The following is a 14361-nucleotide window of genomic DNA, read 5'->3' as shown; positions in this document are numbered from 1 at the left end:
GCTTTACTGAATTATTTCACTTAATTGTGACAATAAGCTAGTGAGAAATGTATAAAGAAACAAAATCTCAGAAAATAGCTTATGAAAAATAGGTATAAGTTACAAATATGAGAGGACTTGAAATAGTTCTTGGAAAAATAAAGTTAAAAAATAGTGTGCATTTCCCATAAACATTTTGAAGCTCCCTCGCAATGAAGTTGAGCTTCAAAGTAGGGTCACTCCAGAGTTCAATTTCTTAACTCTCCTGCCAAGGTTGATCTATGGTTGCCATATTGAATTCCTAGGGTATATGTGTAGTTCAGGGCTATTAAATTTTCTGGACCATTTTTTTTTCTTTTGGGACTAAAACTTCAAATGTAAGGTCTTCTCAACAGGCTAAAATGCATGTAATCACAGACACTTCTTTCACTGTGTATGTGATGATGTGAGGATGAGTGGGGAATAAGATAGAATGGGTTATGTAACCAACTGGTCAATACAGGGAAAAGGGAATGCAACAACATCTACAAGTGATGACAACTATCCAAATACACTTACACAGTGGGCCAAAGTGAGATTGATGTGGATTATGCTGAAATCAGGAGAATTCTTGGGCCATGAATCATTACTGTTTCTCATTAGCATATGTTCAGTCACATAAATTAGATTTGTTGAAGATATATGATGAGTTGGGGCCCTAATTCGCTTTTTGTTTGTAGGGAATTCTTGATGTGTTTACTGTCTGCAGTTTGCTGCTATGTATGTGATAAACTAGATGATTCTGAAAAAATTAAGAGGACACTTGGCTTTTCTTTTCTAGGCTGAAAGCTCCATCTGATGTGAAATGTTAGGTTGCCCATGGAAGTGGGCTTGTTCACCCATCTACCCCTTGAATGTTCAATGCATCCTTAGGATGTTTCAGACACTATTAGCCATAAGGCTACAAACATGAAAATTATATTGTTCCTGACTTTAGGGGTTAATAGTCAAATAGGAATCAAGCAAAACACGGAATTACAGTACCATCTGATGAGTATAATGTGAGAAATACCGGGTAATGATTCTGTCCAAGATTTAACGAGAGCTTAATTTGTGCCAGACATCCTAGCATTTTACATGTATTAAATCATTTTATTCTTATAAAGTGTTGATGGCTTTTACTCTTATTATAGTGAATTAAGATATTTTTTTGACAGGCAGAATTAGACAGTGAGAGAGAGAGAGACAGAGAGAAAGGTCTTCCTTCCATTGGTTCACCCCCCAAATGGCCACTATGGCTGGTGCGCTGCGCTGATCTGAAGCCAGGAGCCAGGAGCTTCCTCCTGGTCTCCTATGCGGGTGCAGGGCCCAAGCATTTGGGCCATCCTCCACTGCCTTCCCGGGCCACAGCAGAGAGCTGGACTGGAAAAGGAGCAACCGGGACAGAATCTGGCGCCCCAACTAGGACTAGAACCTGGGGTGCTGGCACCGCAGGTGGAGGATTAGCCTAGTGAGCCGTAGTGCTGGCCGTGAATTAAGATTTCAAATAAATCAAGACACAAAGATTTGAAATAACTTGTCCAGTGTCACCCAGGTAGCAAGAGGTAAATTGTATTTGACCTTAGATAATCTGATACCAGAGTCAGGATGTATGAAACTCTGCATATTACCTCTTTTTTAAAAAAAAAAATTTTATTTTTATTTCTTTGAAAGATGGAGTTACAGAGAAAGGCAGAGACAGAGAGAGAGGTCTTCCATCTGCTGATTCACTCCCCAGACAGCCACAAGGGCCAGAGCCGCGCTGCCAGAGCTGTGCTGATCCGAAGCCAGGAGCCAGGAGCCCCCTTGGGGTCTCACACAGGGGTGTAGGGGCCCAAGGACCTAGGCCATCCTCCACTGCCCCCCACCCCACCCCGGGACACAGCAGAGAACCAGATCAGAAGCGTAGCAGCCGGGACTAGAACCGTACCCATATGGGACGCTGGCGCTTCAGGCCAGGGCTTTAATCCTGCATATTACCTCTCCTATGGGAAAGTAAATAATGGTTCTGATAGAAATGTAAAGCACATTCTCCTTGTATTGAAATCATAATGAAGGTTGGAGATTGAAAATAAAATTCTGCCTTGGGAAAAGAAACACAAAATTAAGTAAACGTGTTTCAACTGAGGCAGTGACACGCAATGCTTAGGAGCCAGAGAGCTGAGTGGAATCTGAGCTCAGCTTCTTAACTTCTAGCTTTGCATCCTAGGACAAGTTATTTACTCTCACAGAAGTTTAGTTTCCTTATCTGTAAAATGGAATAGTTGTAGTGTAGACCTTGTACTTTTATGAAGAAGCTTACATGAAATATTTACAAAGTACTTGGGAAGAGGCTTGGTGGTTAGTGGGAAAGGACAATAATTATATATTAGTTTTTATTGAATTCAGCCAATGAATTTATGAGTTTTTTCTTTACATAATAGAAACTAGTACTGTATCCATTCTGTCTGATTGAGAGAAGTGAAGAATGCTAGCGATGGAATACTCTTAAAGTAGCTAGTGGAGCAAAGTGTCATAGAAAAATGCTGCAAAGTTCTGTGTTAGGAAAATGGCGCAGTTTTATCTATGGTGTGATTTACATCCTAGGCCATAGCCCTGGCCGCCATTGCTGAAAGCCAGGTGGCCACATGGCCCAACCACTGTTGTCAAGCTCCACACCCAACCTAATGGAATTCGTTGCTCCTGCTTCCCTGCCCACCCTCCGGCAAAGTTTTAAAAGGACCTGTTCCTGAACACGTGGCTCTCTTGGCTCTTCTCTCCAGCTCTCTTGGCTCCTCTCATCTGCTCTCCTCTCCTCCTCTCATCTCTCTTCTCTCTGCTCTCTCTTCTCTCTAGCCTGCTCTTCTCCTCTCTCCCACTCCTCTCCTCTCCTCTCCTCTCCTCTCCTCTCCTCTCCTCTCCTCTCCTCTCCTCTCCTCTCCTCTCCTCTCCTCTCCTCTCCTCTCCTCTCCTCTCTCCTCTTTCTCTCTTACTCTCCTTTTCCTTCTTTGCCCCTTCCTTCCGGTCTGCTGGGTCTTCCCCAATAAACCCTTTCCCTTACTCCAGTGTTTGGTGTGTTTTGTGATGGCCTAACAGAAATAGATAACATTCTGAGCCAAAGAAGTTAAATTTCAAGTCTGAAAACTTCCTACATTTTGGGTTGACTTAAACATTACTTAAAAGACAGTAGTGGGGCCGGCGCTGTGGCACAGTGGGTTAACGCCCTGGCTTGAAGCACCAGCATCCCATAAGAGCACTGGTTCTAGACCTGGCTGCTCTACTTCTGATCCAGCTCTCTACTATGGCTTGGGAAAGCAGCAGAAGATGGCCCAAGTCCTTGGGCCCCTGCACCCACATGAGAGGCCTGGAAGAAGCTCCTGGCACCTGGCTTTGGATCAGTGCCGCTCCGGCTGTTGTGGCCATCTAGGGGGTGAACCAGCAGATGGAAGACCTCTCTCTTTGTCTCTACTTCTCTCTGTAACTCTGCCTTTCAAAAAAAAAAAAAAAAAAAAAAAAGACAGTGGCTAGCCTGACCTCAAGGTCTCCCCAGCCCTCTGCTGCTGAGGGAGGCCTCATGGGCCCACGACTACCACAAACCAGCCTGAGTGGGCAGGCAGCATGATGAGAGGGGCCTCTGGCTCTCCAGCCCCACAGCCCGGGTCATGTCGGTGCCACACCCAGGAGGACCCCTTGCCTGCCATGTGCCCCTTCAGACCTGTCATGCTGCCCACGTGTGGTGTCGTGCTCTCTCCCCTGTGGTCGGCCTCTCCTCCTCTCTGTCTGCTCACTCCCTAGGGAGTTCCTTTACTGATTTTTGAATGTGATTTTAAAGAGTGGAAAATGAGACGATGCATTTTTTAAAAGATTTATTTATTTAATTGAAAGGCAGCATTACAGAGAGAGAGAGGAGAGACAGAGAGAGAGGGATGTTTTCCATCCTCTGCTTCATTCCCCAAATGGCTGCAATGGCCGGAGCTGGGCCAGGCTGAGGCCAGGAGCCAGGAGATCTTCCGGGCCATCTTCCACTGCTTTCCCAGGCCATTAGCAGGGAGCTCGATTGGGAGTGGATCAGCTGGGACTTGAACTGGCACCCACATGGGGTGCTGGCACTGTGGGCAATGGCTTAATCCACAGTGCCATGGTGCCAACCCTGAGATTGTAACATTTTATAAAAAGTGATGTCTGGAAAAACAAAAGGGGGTAACCAAACATTTCCAAGATGATAGAATTAGGAGCTCAGAGAGTCCCTGAAAAGAGTTAAACACAAAGAGATCTGTACTAGGCACATCATAGTCAAACCATGGAAAGCCAGATAAAAAGAGAAATGTGAAAGCAGCAAGAGGGAAAAAAAAAAAAAAGCAAAAACCCAAAAAAATACGTATGGGGGAAAATCCTGTGGTAAATGGCTTATAGCTCATCAGAATCAAGGAAGCTTCCAAATGCAATGAAAAACATATCAAGTACTGAAAGGAAAAGACTTGTCAATCATGGCTTTGTGAAGCATACTTCAAAGAGTTCACAGAAAATAGAAGTAAAAGATCAGATAATTTGGTGCAAAAAAAAATTTGAAATCTTATATATGATAGAGTCTTCAAAGAGTTTGTGGAAATGTGTTTTATGAAAAATCTATGCATGGATTTCAAATTGTTTTGAACCAAAAATAAACTTAAGTGTCAATTCTATTTTCCATGAATTTACTGAAGTACCCGTATATGATCAGCAAAAGTGAAAGTAACAGTGTTTACCAGAGACTGGAGACAGCAGAGGGTCGCAGTGTGTTGGGGGGTATGGGAGATTGATTAATGGGTAGTCAGTTATGTTTGAATAGGCGAAATAAGTTCTCACATTCTTTCCTTTTTTTAACATTTTTATTTATTTATTTAACAGATAGAGTTATAGACAGTGAGAGAGAGAGACAGAAAGAAAGGTCTTCCTTCCATTGGTTCACTCCCCAAATGGATGCCATGACCGGCGCTGTGCCGATCCGAAGCCAGGAACCAGGTGCCTCCTCCTGGTCTCCCATGTGGGTGCAGGGACCCAAGCACTTGGGCCACCCTCCACTGCCTTTCCAGGCCATAGCAGAGAGCTGGCCTGGAAGAGGAGCAACTGGGACTAGAACCCGGCGGCCATATGGGATGCTGGTACTGCAGGTGGAGGACTAACCAAGTGAGCCACGGCACCGGCCCCAGTTCTTGTCTTCTAATATGTGGTTAGGTGTGTATAGATAGTGATGATGTACACATTTTTCTAAAAACAAGAAAAATAAGAAGAAAGGATTTTGAATACTTTTACTGTAAAAGAAAGATAACCAAGGAGATTGATACATTTACACTGATCTGAACATTACACAATGCAAACATGTATCAAAACATCATGTGATGAGGCTGGCATTGTGGCTTAGCAGGTAAAGCCACCACCTGTGATGGTGGCATCAGTGCCAATTCATGTCCTGGCTGCTCCACTTCTGATCCACCTCCCTGCTAATGGCCTGGGAAAAGCAGCAGAAGATGGCCCAGGAGTTTGGGCGCCTGTCACCCATGTAGGAGAACCAGAGGAAACTTCTTGCTCCTGGCTTTGGCCTGGTGTAACCCAGGTTATTGAATCAGCAAATGGGAGACCTTGCTCTTTCTTTCTCTTTAGTTCTACTTTCAAATAAATAATCTTTTTAAAAAATTCACATGGTACCCCATAATTATACAATTTTTACATATCAGATAAAAATAAAAGGAAAAGTAAAGTAAAAGTACTGTAAATATGTTCTGCAAAAAGCAAAAACAGAAAAAATTCTTTGCTAGGTGCTTTACATCTATTCTCTGATTTGATGCCGACCACACATGTTTAAGTTTTCTTTTTTCTTATTTATGTTTTACAGATGGGGACACTGTGAAGGCAAAGGGAAGCTAAGTAAATTGCTTGAGGCCAAAGAGCTAGTAAATGGGATTTGAAACCAGACCAGTTGGATATCAAAGGGTATTTTCACTCATTCCACCTTCCCAGGAAGTTTCATTCCATTAGTTTCCCTGCCTGCAAGCTATTTTCCTTTAGAGCAGTCTACTTAATGCTGCTGAATAGATCCCCCCAAAATGCCTTTACTTTATTATTCAGGCTCCTTGAATGACTTTTTCTTACCTATAATGTGAAGGCAAAATCCCTTTGCTTGATTTATAAGGGCTTTTAAGATTTGGCACTTAAGTAATATCTCCATGTGATCTTTTAATATTTTGCAAGTTGACTGTGTTGTCTCCTATTTGCCAACTGCTTTCTTTCCATCAATTGAAACCGTCCCTAGTTCTAAAAGGGAGGAACAGCTCAGAGCCAGGCTTTTAACTCTTCTCTAAGTAGCTCCACCTTGCTTTTGTAGTCCTGTTTTACATACTGCCATTCTACTTTTTTGAACCTATGTACTGCCTTATATTGTGTGTTACTATGTCATCTATCTACACACACAGTTATGTAATTACAATTGGATTACATACTTACATATGTGTAATGGCATAACTGGTTACAAGTAATTCATGTCTTATTTTCCTTTCCATCTTCAGCAAGACTCAGAACAGCACCAGCCTATTAAATATTTATTGAATGATGCATTATGGTTTCTAGTTAAAAATTACAATATTAAAACCAAAATAAGAAAAAATACACATATCTTGATATTTAAAGTAGTCCCATTAGGTTGGAAATTTATGTCAATCTGGAGTCTTGTTAAAATCAAATGTGAAGAAAACAGAAACATTTTAGTCTCAGTAGGTCAGCACAGTATTTCAAAGCCAAACACTTTTGAATTTCTTCTCAACCATCATCGCTGAGGGTGCAGGGAAATCCAAGCCAGCTGTTAGTGGTTGTGGAAGCTCACAGGTAATAAATTTGGTGAGCTCAGATGGTAGTCAACTTGTAATGGGACAAGTATTGAAGATTCAGTATACAACACTGAGTATTTAGAGTATACAGCATTGTATACTGTCCATGCTTATCATGAAGAATGAGCTAATTGAATTAACTGAACCCTAAACAGATTCTTAGATAAGTTGTAAGAGTAGTGGGGTAGGATTTGTACACTATTCATGGAAAAGTCATTAATTTCATAGTGGAAGCTGAGGACTTAAAAAATTGCTATTTGGGGGATTTTTGTCTGTGGGTCAATTTGCTACTCAAAATGTGGTTTTATCTCTAAAGATACCATTGGGCCAATCATTAGTGCAGTTATCTCTATTTCTCTTTTCCCTTAAGCTTCTTCTTTGATCTCATTCTTACCTCTCAGACTTTGAAAAAGAAACTCAAATGTTACTGAATCTAGCCTTTTCCTTAATAAATATCAGTTTAATTTATTCCATTAAATATTAGCTATACTGTAACTATACCTTCATTTATCTAAATTGTACTTTTGACTATATATTCATTTAACTCACTGAAGCATCACAGTAAGGCACAGTGGTTAATAACTGGTAATGGTAATTGATGTTGGTTCTCTGCCCAGCCCCTAATTGAAGTTCTTATCTTCTAAGAGAAATGGAGAGAGGAAAATGTATGGAAAGCAGAGAGTGAAAGCAGGTGAAGACACAGCTGGGGCTGTTAGTCTTCGGACGCATGGAGGCAGAGGCTGAGTCTGCGTGTTTCCAGTATTCTTTATTCCTAACTCAGAATAGGAACAAAACATACTCAAGCAAGAATATACTTGTTATTGGTTCTGCTATCCTGGAAGTGTCATCCGCCAGAGAAGATAACAATAAGGTGGGAATGAGTCTCAGCCACGTGGGGTGCAGTCTCAACCCACACCCCACAGCTCCCACTTGGCAAGCTGCATGGGCTTTTTATTAGTCACACAATAATGTGATTAGGCATCATATAGTCAAGCAAGTAATAGCTGCACTTACATCACCCACTGGAAAGGTTTTACTGTTGTTGGTGAACTCTTGCTTATCCCAGATTCCTGGTTAAATGCTTGAAATGCCCACTGGCACCAGTATAGTGGAAAGAACAAGTGCCATTCTTCCCTTAATTTTTTGGTCTATATTTCAGATTAAGGAGAACAAACATATCTACTTGTAATCAAAATTTGTTCTGTCTGTATCATGGTAATTACCTAGGCATAAAACCTACTATTTGGATGGAGTGATCCAAGAGTAATAACAGCTACTGGATAGTGCATGCACAACTTTGGGATTTGCAACACACTTTGACCTCGATGATCTCTTTTGACTTCACTGAGTCTCTCACTTGGAAAATAAGGAATAACAATGCCTATCTTGTTTTTATGGACATGGATTGTATCTGCCAGCTAAGAAGGTTGATGTATTATGGATGGCCTTGAATATACAGCCAAAGTTAGACTGGGATTCAAACAGTTTTTGGAACCTAAGGTCCATCATTTTCCCATTGTATGTCAGTTGTTACTTAAGTGACTCATAAATCAATTGGAAACCAGAAATATCCTCTCAGTATTTCTCCAGACTCAGTGTTCTAGAAGAGCTGATCACATTTTATGTTTTTTGGCAGCTTATACAGTAATACTGCAACTAAACAGGAAAGGAATAAAAAGAAAAGACAGAGAACATTACTTTAAGGTAATAATAAAATTCATCCATAAGCTGACCACCTAGAAATAATCAGTTTTGATTGATTCCACATCTTTGCTATTGTGAAAATTACTCCAATAAACATGGGAGTGCAGGTATCCGTTTCATACACTGAATTCATTTCCTTTGGATATGTTCCCAGATGTGTGATAGCTGAGTCATATGATAGATACATTTTTAATTTGTTGAGGAATCCCCATACTGTTTTCTGATTTTTACTACTACTGACATTTGTTAGAGTCCTTTTTTTTCCACATCCTTTTCAGATTGTTATTTTTTTGACTTTTTGATAATAAGAATTCTAATTGGAGTTGAGGTGATAGTTCATTGTGGTTTTGATTTGCATTTCCCTGTTGGTGTTTGTTGGCCTACATGTCCATCAATGGATGAAAGGGTAAAGGAAAATGTATATATGCATAGTGGGTTATTACTCAGCCATAAAGAAGATTGAAATCCTGATATTTTCAGTAAAATGGAATTGGAAATCATTATGTTAAGGAAAATAAGCCAGACACAGAAAGGGAAATGTCATACACTTTCTTGTTTATGGAAGTTTATATATACGTGAAAAATGTGCAGATTCCATATCATTTGTATATAGATATTTAAAAATGTCATCTTTACAGCATTGTACCTTTTACATAGTAATATACTCTCTTTTCTTCATTTTGTGATCTTTGTCACAAATCCCAAGATACATACATGATCTTTGTCATGAATCCGATGAATCCCATGATCCCTGCTTTAAAAGATAGTATGTGTATATATGTAATGTTTACATGTGATACAAATATGGATAACATTGAAAACTATCCAAAAATAAATACTGATTATGTAAAAATAATAGCAAAGTTAACAGCATATAAGAGGTAAGAAAGAAATGGGTCCTGTTATTTGTGTTTGCATAACAATGAGATAATCAGAATTGTCTTGTTAGTGTAAAATTGAAAAAAGAAATAAGGATTCTATTTTCAATGTTTCTTTCTCTCTTTTAAATATTTATTTTATTGATTTGAGAGTCTCTGTGTATGTGTTGTTTGAAGAATGAGAATAGGAGTAATTAAGGTGAAGGAGAACTATAAGAAGTTACTACTTGTGGATGTGATGGTGCCATAAATTGATAAAAAATAGAAATACAGTGATTGATACTGCATAGCTCTGTCACTGTTATTTGTTGATAATAATTTGTCAACATGTAAGAGTCTAGTTATAAGTTAAGGTAAGGTAGTGCAAACTGTTTTGGGGCTGGCGCTGTGGCCCAGTGGGTTAATGCCCTGGCCTAAAGCGCCGGCATCCCATTTGGGCGCCAGTTCTAGTCCTGGCTGCTCCACTGCTGATCCAGCTCTCTGCTGTGGCCTGGGAAAGCAGTAGAAGATGGCCCAAGTCCTTGGGCCCCTGCACCCACATGGGAGACCCGGAAGAAGCTCCTGGCTCCTGGCTTTGGATCAGCGCAGCTCTGTTGTAGCTATCTGGGGAGTGAACCTGCGGATGGAAGATCTCTTTCTCTCTCTGCCTCTCCTCTCTCTGTGTAACTCTGACTTTCAAATAAATAAATAAATCTTTAAAAAAAACTTTTTTCTTTACTATATAACAGTTAATATACTGAGCTGGTCACCACTTTTTGAATACCAAAAACGTAGAATGCTAGTATAACAGCTAACTGTTACTGAAAACTGTCTTCCTTCCATGATTACTACAAGCAACTGACATGTATTACATGATTACATTGCCTTATCAGGTGCATGCTATTATTATCACACCAATTTCACAGTAAAAAAAAAAAATGGATCATTTAACTGGAGAGAGGTTATGGTAGCCATTTACTTGCAGGTACTATGCACTTTTATTGTCACTACCACTTATAAACCAGTCTTGCAAAGCCGGAAAACTGGAGCAGCCTACACAAGTGTTGAGGTTTTTGCCTTCTGTGAGGCACTTAAGTCCCTTTTAGAATGGAAATATCACTCTTGCTTGCTTTGGATAAGTGACAATTTCCTTTGGGGAATATGCAGCATCAGATCATTGGCGTCTCAGGTTTCTATGTATGAGGAGAGAAACCCAAAAGAAAAATGGAGTGGTGGCTCTATGCCAGAGGAATTAACGAAAGCTGCAGGAAATTGAACAGAGCATCAATTTCTTTCCTCTTTTCTCTGGCAGCACCCTCTGCCTCCTGCCATTCCAGAAGAAAATCTGTCCACAGTATTCCCAGGAAAGAGTTTCTACAACCTTTGTATTCACGGCTGACAAAGTAATAAGGAAGACGAGAAGTACATACCTGGTGCCATTTCATCCTTCTAACTAGAAAATTCCTTTGGTAAATGTCTTGAAGCTAACTGGAACACACGCATCAAAGAGAATTTGGCTAACCTGAAGCGTCATGTTTCATGGGGGAGTTCAACGGGGCAATTTATCACAATTGACCCCATCAGAGAATGACCAACTATCCTTAGTAGACCCAAGGTTGCAAAATGTCACCATATATGGCCATAAAATTTATCATGTCTGGAAATCTATAGTTAACACTATGCGCTGTGAAATATGGCACTACTGCTGGAGTATTTATCTCTGTTGGACCTGACAGATTGGCCCTGCATTTCCACTTAGTCCACATTCATACCCCAGTGCAATCTATTATGACCCATCAGGACAGCTTGCTTGGAAACACCACAGGCAGGACCAATAAGCTGGGATGGGTAGATTCAATGCCTGTGCATATGCATATCTTTTGGGAGTGCTCTGCTAAAAGGCTGAAAGTTATTTAGTGACTTTCTTCTTTGTCCGAAAGCTATTTTAAGTGAAATAACATTTGAGAGGGGGGATTTAGGCTCCAGACATTTAGACGCCCTTGGAGGTACATATGTTTATCTCTTTTCTCCTTTTTCCATCTGACAGAAAAGAGGCAGAAGAGACAGGTGTAGTGGGATTCCTCCTCTATTCCCAAGTCCCTCCTCGGGCAGGATGGGAGGTGGCTAAGCTGGTGATGAAAGCTTCTGTCTTGCCACTTCTCTGTTCACACTGGGGTGCTGCCCTCTCCTCTTTGTGTCCTTGGAATCTCTGCATGACCATTCTGCCCTAACTCTGTTTCATAGGCATTCATTATACAACTACATTGGAAGAGAGGATACAGCTTCATAATCCCTTGACTACTGGCTTTTCACTTAAATAATTAACAATTCTTTGGTTAGAAGAATTATCAACTTCAGTTCTTAGCTTCTCCCCGGTAGAGATATCGGATAGATAGGGGGACTATCATTTATCTCATAGCACAGCAGGCTGCATGGGAGAAATAGTTGACAAGAAAGCTCAGAACTGGATATTGTGATTGGTACTGACTGATCTTGGACAAGTCCTGAAAGCTTTGCGAGTCTCAGATCTGTGAAAAATTTGAATAAATAAAAGTTACTCTTTCTTGGGCCTAGTGTGTAGATTAAATAGATTTAAATAGATAGCTGTGTGTACATAGACACAGATAAGTAAGTTTTCATGAATAAGAGGATAACAAAGTTTTTTTTTTATTTTTATAGAAGATACAAAAAGAGAACTGGATTTGGAATTAGAATTTCTGTCTAAAATTCTGTTTTTCTGATGATTACTTGTGTCATCTCAAGCATGTCATTTGGTTTTGAGTTGCAACACTTTTTATCAAAATAATGAGAATTAACTTTATAACTTTTTATAAAGTTAATAAGATATCTATGACATTCTCTGGAAATTCTAAAAGTGATTTGCAAATGTTTGTTAATTTAAATCTTATCTTGTCATGGAAATTGTACTCATATCATATTCCAGCTAATTTGATTCTGAGGAGTTTAGCTGGGTAACCTCAGAAGAGAATCTGTTGTATTGGATACTTTGAATTTTCTCTAAGATGAGTGGTATTCCTAGAAAAAAATATAGGTATCCCTAATGCTAGGACTACACAGCAATTTACCCTTAGGATCCTCAAAGAGTGGACACTACCACCAGTGTCTTCAACCACATGGTTAAATAAACACAAGAACAAGTTTCATTGGGTTGTAAATAATTGTTTATTTAAAAATATTTTAAAAAATGTAGCCTTGCTATATATGTCACGCAGGGTTTCTATAAATACTGTGCACTCCCGTGTCTCTTTTTCTTTGCTTTAGTTGTTGGGTCATTCTGACATGATTGCTATTCTTTGCCAATAGAAAACAAACGGTTCTGTAGGGCCCTACCTTTCATCAAAAATCCCCAGTGAAACAACAACAGCAAAACCCAAAACAATCCTTGAGCAAATGGCTAGTATCTCCATCTATGGCATGTATTATATTTTACCTTTCCTTAGTGTTACATACCTCTTTTTCTTCAGTATGGTGAAAACTTTGAGTCTGGGGATTATATCCCATTCCTTTCTGTGTTTCTCATAAGATGTATTAGGTTTAATTGAAGAGTAGATTGTTAATAAACATTTGTTAACTGAATAATAGCATATCCACTCTTCTGAGTATGAACTATGTTCTACCTATGGAAAAGCTCAAACAGAAACTATGCCATTTTCTTTGTTTTTATTCATATTTTTCTGCAAGACAGTGCAGAGACCCATTTTTGTGACAATTTATAGCTGAATAAAGCACTCTTGGAACTGCATCCTTTTAGAAAAATTGCTGCTCTTTGAACACAGTTCAAAACTCTTGAACATAGTTGAATTTAGCAATGACTCTGCAGGAGTATGAACTTCTCTGTTCTTTTGCTTTCAGCCCATTTAACATTCTCATTGGCAAACAGAAGAAAGTTAGGACTGAGAGGAAACTTCTCAGCTTGAAAATCAGATCCTTCATTTCATAGAAGTGGAAACTGAGGCTTGTATTCTTTGTTTTTGTTTTTTTTTTTTTAAGATTTATTTACTTGTTTGAAAGGCAAAGTTACAGAGAGGCAGAGAGAGAGAGAGAGAGAGAGAGAGAAAGTCTTCCATCTGCTGGTTCACTCACCAGATGGCCACAATGGCTGGTGCTGTGCCAGTCTGAAGCCAGGAGCCAGGAGCTTCTTCTGGGTCTCCCATGTGGGCGCAGGGGCCCAAGGACTTGGGTCATCTTCTACTGCTTTCCCAGGCCATAGCAGAGAGCTGATCAGAAATGGAGCAGCCGGGACTCGAACTGGTGCCCATATGGGATATTGGCACTGCAGGAGGTGGCTTTACCCACTACTCCACAGTGCCCCAAGGCCTGTAGTCTTTAAGTGACTCATCCAAACTTGTGCTGTCAGTTCCTGATGAGCCAGAGTGAAACCTGATTTCCAGTCTTAGACCAGTATCTATTCTCCCAGTCAGCATGGTTTTCTTCCCCCAACATTTGCATCATTCTCATAGTAAACTGTGATATAACCTCTGGGGAGTAATTGAAATGAATGTACATTTTCCTGTACAGGGCTTGGACTGAGTCCCTCTTCTCGAATTAGAGTTTATAGGCTCTGTCCACATTTCATGAGGGAATCAGTTTTTCTCAAAATATTTCTAGTTGTAGAATTGTATACTCTAATCCTGCGAGCTTCACATCCTCTTTTGTGATAAAGAATATTTTGGTCAAAGCATCTGAGTAGTACTAACTAGGTTACACATTTATTATGAAGGACATCTGCAATTTACCTTCCTGGGAAAGAAAGAATAAAGCTAAAAGTAGTCTAGCTTTACTATTTTATTTTAACTTCTTCTGCAGCCTGACCTTTGTCCCAGCTGCTCCATGGAAATGACTCTGTAGATATCTGCTAAGGAGATAAATCCAATAGCTACTTTTCGGTCTTTCCTTTTTCTTTCCTCTCTCCTTTCCTTTTTTCAAATAAAGATTTATCTTTA

This window comes from Lepus europaeus, chromosome 22, assembly GCF_033115175.1.
Source record: "Lepus europaeus isolate LE1 chromosome 22, mLepTim1.pri, whole genome shotgun sequence".
NCBI lineage: Eukaryota > Metazoa > Chordata > Mammalia > Lagomorpha > Leporidae > Lepus > Lepus europaeus.
The sequence above is the reverse complement of the archived record's forward strand: the minus strand, read 5'-3'. Positions refer to the sequence as shown.